Raw genomic sequence first — 10,572 nt, forward strand, 5'->3', positions numbered from 1 at the left:
AATGATCAAGCTTTAATTCAAAATCAAGAAACTTCACAGGTTTCTAAGTATCAAGCCTTTTCAGAGTTTCTAATAGTTGAATTAAACAGAAGGTATGATTTGAGGCCTAGACCAAGCCCTGGTAGGCCAGCCAAGAATGTTACAATCAATGAACCTCCAGTAAAAACAGTTGAAACCCAAACCACTGTAATTCAACGACTAACTCAACCCAATGAACATAATACTTTTGAAAAAACCGTTCTAATAGTTTTCAATGTAGAAAAAGAATTAGAGAGAGTCAAAATCCTTGTTCCACTGTCTGAACTCTCTAAAAACACAGGATATAAAAAACAAGTATCAAAGTGGATCCAATCCTTGAGTATAGATGTTGAGGGAGACATAATCAATTTACAGGATGAAAAACCATAAGTGGTTTTTGGTCCTAGTTCTGACATGATTGATGAAAATGTTCCCCCCTTCTATGTCACTCTCAAAGTTCATGGTTTTCTTCTATACAACTATATGTTAAACTCTGGGCCTCTCACAATTTTATGCATAAATTATCATGGATCAATTGCAATTACACATTACTAGACCTTACCATGATTTATACAATTTTGACTCCAAGAAAATTCCTTGTCTCTAACTGACAAAAGACCTAGTTGTAACTTTAGCACAAATCCCTGTAAAAGGTATAGTACTAGACATTATAGTCACAAATATCTCTCCCAAATTTGGAATGTTGTTATCAAGATCATGTTGTGCCAAATTAGGGGGAAATCTGCAGATGGACATGTCCTATGCTACTATCCCTGTATATGGGGCTGAACACCTTAGGTTATACATAAAGGTAAGATTCATTAAAACTATTCCCAGGATTGATCAAGAAATAAATCATCAAATTTATGTTGCTGATCAAGATTTTGGATGCTTCACATTGTCATCTAATGATATCCAAAATTCTCATCTTAGTATTGAAAAGATTGTAAACAAATCTAAATGTATAAAAACTACTGTGTGGAAGTTATACTTCGATGGGGATTTTTCTAAAGATGGGGTTGGAGCAAAAAGTGTATTAATCTCTCCAGATAAATAAAATATAACCCAATCCTTTAAGTTAGACTTTGATGTTACTAATAACGTAGTAGAATATGAAGCCCTACTTCTAGGCCTTGAGTTAGCTAAAAGTCTAAAAGTTCAAAATTTAAGTGTTTTTAGTGACTCAGAATTAATTGTCAAACAAGTAAGGAATCTATGCCAAGAAAAACATCTTAGGCTTAGATCTTACCGAAATGAGGTATGGGATTTTGTAGAAAACTATTTCCAAGCTTTTAACATCACAACAATCCCAAGAGATGAGAACATTTATGCAGACTCTTTAGTAGTTTCTGCAAGCTCCTTTAAAATTCCTGATCCAATGCAACTCCAATATCAAATTCAGGTAAAATATAGGCCTTCAATCCCTGACAATCTTAAACACTGGCAAGTGTTTGAAGATGATGAACAATTGAAGAGTTTCCTATAGGCAATTGATGATTTTTCAACTTTGCAAATTGAAGAAGAACAAATTATTGATCATAAATCAACTCAGGAAAATGAATCCTCACAATTAAATAACAAGATAGCTGATCATAATATCCTTCAATTACCAAATAATTTCATTCCCAAGGGTCTAATCCCTCTTGAAAGGCTTTTTGATCATAATGATGTTTTAAAAAATTCATTATTAAACACATCACAAGAGGATGTAGAAGACTGTAACATTGGAACTGATGAAGAAACAAAAAATGTGAAAATTTCAACATCCTTACCTAAGGATATAAAAGACAAGTATATAAATCTCTTAAAGCATTATAAAGATGTATTTGTCTGGTCCTATGATGAGCTCAAAAATTATGATACAAATCTTATTTAGCATAAGATCCCTTTAAAACTAGAAACCAAACCATTCCAGCAAAAACTAAGAGGAATTAATCCAATTTTATTTCTGACCATAGAGAAAGAACTAAAAAAGTTGGATGCCAAGATTATTTTTCCTCTTAGATATTCTGAGTGAATTGAAAATTTAGTTCCTGTAAGGAAAAAAAATGGTGAAATTAAACTATGTGTGGATTTTAGGAATTTGAATAAATCATCCTTAAAAGACAATTATCCATTGCTTAAAATGGATCAATTACTACAAAGAATTTCAGGTTCTAATAGAATTTCCATGCTAGATGGTTTCTCTTAATACACCCAGATTTTGGTAGCACAAGAAGACAAAGGAAAAACAACATTCACAACTCCCTAAGGTACATTCATGTATGTCAGAATGCCATTTGGTTTAACCAATGCAGGAGAAACATTTCAAAGAGCTATGGATTTAGCGTTGGTAAAAAAATCAATAAGTTTATTGTTATTTATTTGGATGATATAACTGCGTTTTCAAACTTTAATGAAAAGCAATTAAATAACTTGAGAAAGGTTTTTGATAGGTGTTGAAAATTCGAAATCTTGCTCAACCCAAAGAAATCTTTGTTTTCCATAAATGAAGGAAAGTTAATAGGCCACATCATATCGAAAGGAGTGGTAATTGATCCAAAAAGAATCTTGCTATTGAGGTAATCGGTCTCCCCATAAATAAAAAGGAAGTTCAAGCTTTTATAGGAAAGATTAATTTTCTAAGGAGATTTATTCCAAACTATGCTGAAATTGTTAAAAATATTATTTATATGTTGAAGAAATATCATGAGTTTAAATGGACATTGCAAGCTAGATATGCATTTACACAAATCAAAAAGGTTATTTCTAAAGCCCCAGTACAAGCCAACCTTTATTATACAAAACCTTTCAGCATTTTCTTTTTTGCCTCTAACACCACTTTCGTTGTTGTTTTACTGCAAAAGAATGATAACCAAGATGAACCGTGAATTGCCTTCTTTAGTAAAATTATGAAAGATGCGGAACTCAAATATGAAATTATTGAAAAAAAGCCTATGCCCTTGTAAAAGCTCTAAAAGCTTTCAAAATTTATGTCCTTCATTCCCCTATCACTGCCTATGTCCCGAACAATTTTGTCAAAACTGTTTTCACCCAACCTGATACAGATGGTAGGAGAGGGAAATGGATAGAGAAAATTATTGAATTTGATCTAAACATCAAATCCACTAAGCTGGTAGAAGGACAGGATTTAGCCAAGCTCTTGGTTGAATCTAACTGCAAATTTCTAGGAATAAACACTATCATGCAGGGATCAGCAGAGAAGAATCCACAAGAACCTTTCTCTAGTTCACCGGAGAAGAATCCACAAGAACCTTTCTCTAGTTCACTAGAGAAGAATCCATAAGAATCTTCTTCTTCTATAGACTCAGCCTCTCTTCCACTTCACATTGAGGAAAAGTTCATGTTATTTGAATGGTACGCTGAAATTGTAAATCTTATTCGTGATTTTGAATATCTTCCTGGCTTCACAAAAAAACAATACAAAACTCTTATATTAAAGGTTATGAAGTATTGTATTATCAATGCTAACCTTTATTGGAAATATCCATTAAATATCTTACTTATATGCCTGACCGAGAGAAACAAAACGAGTTATAGATCAGTTTCATGAAGGAATATGTGGGGGTCATTATGCTTGGAGAGCAACAACACACAATATTTTCAGAGCAGGTTTCTATTCGCTGAAATTGTTTTCACAAGTTGGAAAAAATATCGAAAGTTGCATTCCATGTCAGATTTTCGCTGGTAAACAAAGATTAGCAACACTCCCCCTTGTTCCAATTTTGATTTAGGCACCATTCTTACAATGGGGCTAGATTTCATTAGAGAGATACATCCAACATCTAGCAATCAACACAGATGGATCTTAACTGCCACAGATTACTATACAAAGTGGGTAGTGTTGAAATATGGCAACAAGAATATTCCAATTTATTTTTTCCTTGAATTAAATTGTGAATTAAAATCGAATTTAGTCTTAACAACTACTTGGAAATAATTAATCAATTTATTTTAAATTAATTAGTTGGAGAAATTCAAGTTAGAAGTATTTCGGAAGTCATGTAAGAGTTATCCCTTAAATTAAGGAGATAAAATTGAGTTATATTTGAGTTGTAATTAGTTAACTCAGTTTACTAAGTTAAGTCCAATTAAATTAGTTCCAAACTGTTTGAGGAACTAATAGTGAGTTAACAGTGAGTTGATGCATTAATGCACTCAACTAGTGCTACTCCAGTGAATTGAAGATTCCCTCATCAGAAAATCATGCATGTATATTTTGAGAAAGACCCAGTTGAGATTAATGTTCAAGGACAATGTACTATCAGTTGCATGTGTTTTCTCGTGGATAAAACTCATGCATGCAGTCAAGGGTTCATCCTTGAGGATTACGCAGTTTTGAAGGTTGGTTTTCCACTTGGTAATAGGAGAATCATCCACAAAGAACAGCGCAAGGAAATAGGAGCTTAGAGGGCAGAGAGGAAGGCTAGAGAGAAGTCAAGATTGCCTGTGAGCATCTGTGAGGATTGTACTCAGAGCTGGCTAGCTGTGAAAGCTAAGGCTTTGTATAATTCCTATGTATTTTCACCATGTATGATAATACAATAGTGTGGTGTTTTTATCTGAGGATTTCCTCCAAGTATTTTCATATGTATTGTGCCATTGATTCTTCCTCTTCTGGTCATATTGTTCAGCTCGATCTTTAAGCTTCTGCAAATTGATAGTAAAAGTAGGTTATAGTATTCTTCTTTGATTTATATTGCATTATCGGGTTAACCTACCAACAGATTTTCTATAGGTAGAAGTTATCCCGTCAAAAATGCTAAAGATAATGTTGTCATTAAATTTATTAAAGAAAACATATTATCCAGATTTGGTTGTCCTCAACAGATAATTACAGATAATGCACATACATTTAGTAGTGTTAAAATGATAGAATTTTTCCAGAAATATCAGATCCTATTTCATCATTCTATTCCATACTATCCTCAAGGGAATTGATTGGAAGAGTCATCCAATAAGAGTTTAGTAAAGGTGATCAAAAAGGTATTCGCAGATCATAAGAAAAATTGGGAAATTCATCTTAAGTATGTAGTTTGGGCCAATAGAATTTCACCCAAAAGATCAATAGGTAAATCCCCTTTTCAGCTTGTCTATGGCACTGAGACTATTCTTCTTAGACAATTAGCTTTCCCTTTCATGAAATTTTTAAAAGAGACAAATGAAAAACGTAATGATTTTTCTAGAAGATTTAATTAGATTATAAAATTGAATAAAGATAGAGATGAAGTTCAGTACAAACTTCATCGATATCAAAACTAGATGAAAACTTTGTTTGATAGGAAAGCTAGAGAAATATTTTAAGGATATTTAGTTTTGAAATGGGAATCCTGAAGAGAGGAAAAGGGAAAACATGGTAAATTTGATAATCTCTGGCTAAGACCATTCATCATTGCAGAGGTTAAAGGAACAATACTTTCATTCTGCAAACCCTGAAAGGAACATACTTTACATTTCCTGTCAATGGAAAATATCTAAAGCACCATATTCAGTATTGAGATTGATTACAACCATAATACATTGTACATTTCTAGTTTTACTTACATTTTCATGACAAGTGTGATCTTCACAGCAAAGACTCCATACCCTGAGGAGAAGGCACATGGATCTGCATGTTCTCTGCATCTCACAGGGAAACGCAATCTCCAAATGGAGCCGATATTGTAACATTGTTATGCATTTTTACATTTATATGTCAAAAACTGATTTACAAAAAAAAAAAAGATAAAAAATGAAATTGGAAAAAATAAAAAATATTGACAAAAGAAAAATAAAAGGAAATGATATCCCTAGGAAAATAAATTGTAGCAATACACATTTAAATGTCACTATCAGATTCAGAAATATTAAATTTATTGCAAAGTTAAAACTTAGGATCTTTGATTTATTTCTTGTTTTTATGGGATTTTGTAAAGTTAGGATACGACAAAATAATCTTGTCACATGCAAATAAGGTTTGCGCTGAAAGCAATGACTCTGATTCACTTTGGCAAGATCAATGGTAGAAGAACCTTTTCGTTAACATGAGGGAAGGGTAAGTGGTCTCCGCCCAAACTACCAAAGCATACATGGCGAACGCTGAAGGATTTTGGGGGGTCTCCTCCCAATACCATAAACCACCAAGAAAAACCACTTCCACTCCTGCCAATGATTATATCCTCCGCCAACCATCTCCCACCAAGTGTCATTCCCTCCACCATATATCTTTCGCCACATAACCGTTATCTCCTACCACTCGACTCTTGCCACCCATCCTGCTGCATCATCATCCTTCCACGTCACCTATCTGTTAGCATTCGAAATCTCCCACGAGATCTTATGAACGTTACAACATTTATTCCCACCATATACCTATTTTTGTTAATTAAGCCCCCGCTCCAAAGATGTTTGATTGGTCGTTATGCACCCGATTCGCCTGATTATATAAAACCTTGTAACACCAATTATTCAGTTCCTTTGCTAGCTATCTAATTCTACAAAACAAAGAACTCTCTGCCGCCAACTGGCAACATTTAAAAGCAATTCTACCAACGTACAGTTGACAACTTTTGCAGGTAACCCTGTACTTCAAAGTTTCTTCTATTTTGAAGTTTTCTTCTGTCGGACTTTTCTGTCCAAATCCTATTAGAATTTTCCTTCTATCCCTGATTCTTTGTCATATAAAATTTTGAACCATAAGGGAAAATGAAAGGCCATAGAGAAGAATCCCCTTATTCCCCTAAGTTCCAAATTTCGATAAATCTCCTTTAGTAGACAACGAGCATAAAATCACAAAAACCATTTCAGAATTTGACCTTTATGAGCTACACAATTGGGCCAAGCAAAAATATCTAGACAAGAGTGATGAACTAAACATCTAGGAATCCTTTCTCCCATAGTTTGTCTTCCCCCAAACTCATTTCTTCCCAGAATTCTCTGTCTGGTGTCATTTTAGGTATTTACCTGTCAAAGGGTCGTTACTTCCCAAAGTAATGAAGTTCTCTTTGTTGTTTCTCCTGAAAGCATCTGCCAGGGCATACAAATTAAATATGAGCATTCCCATCACCCGTTTTCTACTGAAATCCTATGGAATTGTATAAAAAACTCACCTTTCCGCAGAGAGCCCAGATATTTGAATATTTCCTTCTTGAGAATGTTGAGCTGCCTAGGACTAGTCCCCCATATCCAGCGTCTATATTTCCTGAGATGTCCAACCAAATCCTTTCCATGGTAACTCGACTGCTTGGATACAATATTGATCAGTGGGTAGATGAGATAGTATTAGGATTTCTGTCCACTTTTGCAGTTGGTAAACAACCCTCTCTACTTTTCAACTATAGTCAATTTTTAGCCAATGAAATCCATGAACAGTTGGTTAATTACAAAGAATAATGTGTTTTCAAATACCAATAAGTCCTAGTTTATCTTATATTATATTATCATGCAAATAAATTAAAATTCCCTTTACAGAAAACTGATAGTGAAAATAATCCTTGGTCAGTGATTCAATGGACTTCTCTGGTTAGAAATAACTCAGAGCAGTATTCCTATACCGATTTTGTTGACAAATTCATGTATACCTCACTATGTTTGTTAAGCAGTGATGTCATTCCTAGGATCTCTCCTAAGATTAAGAAATTTTTACACTTATCAGAGCAGGCCAAAGTGGGAGACTGGTATTTATACCAAAACTACACCGAAATCAGAGTCTATGGATCAGAATTGGCTGTAAAAGTATTTTACACACATCCACTGTATATGATGGTTAGATAATGTGTTTGATGTTTAACAAACCATATAATTTCTAAAGTTTCAACCTTGCACATCTAAATCAAAGCTAAACTAGTGTTTAGAGGTGAAGAATCCACTACAAATTTTAAATTAACGCAGTGATTTTCAAAACATAAAGATGCTTTGGGTACTTCAAATTTACGCATTTTATTGCCTAGATCCACCACATTTCTTTCTGCAGCGACCCAATACTTAGCTGGAATAGTATTTATATTGAGAATATTTATATTTGCTCCTGAATGAAGTGCCATTAGTTCAAACATTTCTCCTCTGATGCATATATTGACTCTAACATGATGCTGCTGGTAAGAGATAGTCAGAAGCCTCATTTCTCTAAATCCAAAATTTGGATCTTTAATTCCTTTAGCAACCTTAAGTTCTTGTTTGTCGTTGTATTGGGTAGTATCCCATGGCTGATATTCATATTTTCCTTCTTCTTTATTAGTCATTTGTTTACCCTTTTTTAACTCTGCAATCTAGGACTTCATAGCAAAGATTTCTGACTTGATGTTGTAAATCTCGCGACTCACTTCTCCCATGGTGAGAGATCTCACCCTGTCAGGTTTCTCTTGGTGTCTTTGAAATAATTTAGTGTTTCTTTCAAATGAGGCATCAATAAACAAAGATTTCTTACCTGAATCTTTTGAAGCTCTTGATTTGAGCTGGTCCATGAATGCTTCAATCAGGCGATTCTTCATTTCACCATCTTCCATGGCTCGAATCTGAGATAAAAATTTTATCTCATCTTCTTCAGTTGCAGCCATTAAAAATTTTTCTTTTTGCGCCTTGAAAGTGTCCTCTGTTTCGCTAAAGTCACTAAAAAATTCTGAATCAGAATCATAGTTACTTTGGCAGGCACATTCTTCAGATTCAGAGCAAAAGCATTCTGAAGTATCAGAATCTGAACATTGCTGTATATGAGCTTGTATTTCTTCTGTAGAATAAGAACTGAAAGAATCATAAGATGATTCTTCAATCTGGCGTTGTTGAGCTATTTCTCTGATTACTACATTTGGGCAGCGCTCTGTCTTATGAGTATGGGAACCGCATTTCATGCATTGCATTGGTCCCTTTCCTTCATGTTTGACTTGTTTTCCTCTTTGAACAAACGCTTGAGATTTATTGCCTCTGTTCTTCTTTGAATCTTCTCCTTCTGGACATCTAGAGGAGGTATGTCCAGTCTGGCCACATAGCCAACATGTAAGGCTATTCCATTTTTCTTACTTTGATGTGTGCAGATGAATATCAAAAGGATTATAGTAATGTGTTCGAGGAACATACTTGTAATATCCCTTCTTAACTCTAGAGGTTTGGCCTCGAGATTGCTTGGGATATTTTCTCCTATCCTTATAGAATTTTTCTTTGTATTCTCTTTTTGCTCTCTTTTTTGTTTTTCTCATTTTCACCAAAGGATCATCTATAGTAATTCCATATTTTCTGCAAATGGACTTTTTATCTGGGAGTCTAGAGAGCTTTTCCTTTGGAGCTAGTACAAAGACTTACCAAGGTCTTTGTGATATGAGCATATATTTCTCCCCGTGTATGACTCAAATGGAAATTGAAAGACTTCTTGTAATCTGATGTAATCTACAAACTTGGATCGCAGTGCTGCAAGATAAACTTGTTTCCATAACAAGTTCTTTGAGTCCTTTACTTCATAAATCCGCTACATCCAATCTTTGTAGAAGTCTTCAAACTGAGACATTTTATGGCATTTCAGGTTCATAAGAATGAGTTCATTCTTATTTGCAATTTTTGTCTAACTACCACACCAGTGTTCAAGGACCATTGAGGTTAACGCTCCTGTCATATTACTGATAGTGGTGCCATTTGGATTATGTATAACATCTCCATTTTAATCTTTAAGTACTTCTTCTTCCATTTTTGCTATGAGCTTTGGAGATGACTCTGTCTTCCACCACCTGAGAAGTGTGCCTGTAAAGCACTATATGATTGTCCTACAAGCATAAATCTCACTTTTTCCCCTTAGACACATAAGCTTGTATTCAGTATACATCATGTCTCTAAGTTGTCTGATTTGACCGATGCTCATGCTATCAATGTTCCATTCTCTGTGAAATTATGGGAAAAAGGTATGAGCTTCAGGGAGCTTAACTTTGCTTTCAAGGTCAGGTGCTAGATATTTACTAAACCTTCTTTCAAGCAGTTCATAGATGGGATAGATCTGAGTGTCAGGATATTTTGGTTCCTTTTTCTCTTCTTCTTCATCCTTAAATAAGGATGCAATAGTTACTTTCTCGGTAGCCTCAGATTATAAAAAGGTGGCTACTTCTTTTGGGAATAGTGTCAGGAACCTATTGATAGGTTTAATAGGATCCTGAATCTTTATATTTCTTTTGAAAAGAAAGGAGTTAGGAAGTGATTTATCTATTTTTGACAGATTCATATTTTCTACCTTATTTGACAAACCAGATATAAGACTTTTAGTTGTATCCAAATCATCAACTAGTTTATCTTCTACTCCTATTTTTTATAAATATTCTTTGGCATAAGAGCGAATAACAACAGAATTGTACTGTACATCATTTAAACATTTATTTACTTCATTTATTGATACTTGAACAGTATCAATTTATTCTTTGACTTCTGATGCTTTAACTGTATTGATTTCTAGGCCTTTGATTGATGTGTTTGTCCAATTTAGTTTCTCACTTGCCTTCTGTATTCTACCATCAATGCCTAAGGCATTGTCATCTTTTTGTCCCAGTGGAATGGCTTTGGCTATATTTTGGTTTTCTCCAATAGCAATTCCCTTGAACGGAG

Source organism: Pinus tabuliformis, chromosome 4_2 (genome assembly GCF_031772625.1).
Source record: "Pinus tabuliformis cultivar Carrire ecotype Pingquan chromosome 4_2, CPIR1, whole genome shotgun sequence".
Classification (NCBI taxonomy): Eukaryota; Viridiplantae; Streptophyta; class Pinopsida; order Pinales; family Pinaceae; genus Pinus; species Pinus tabuliformis.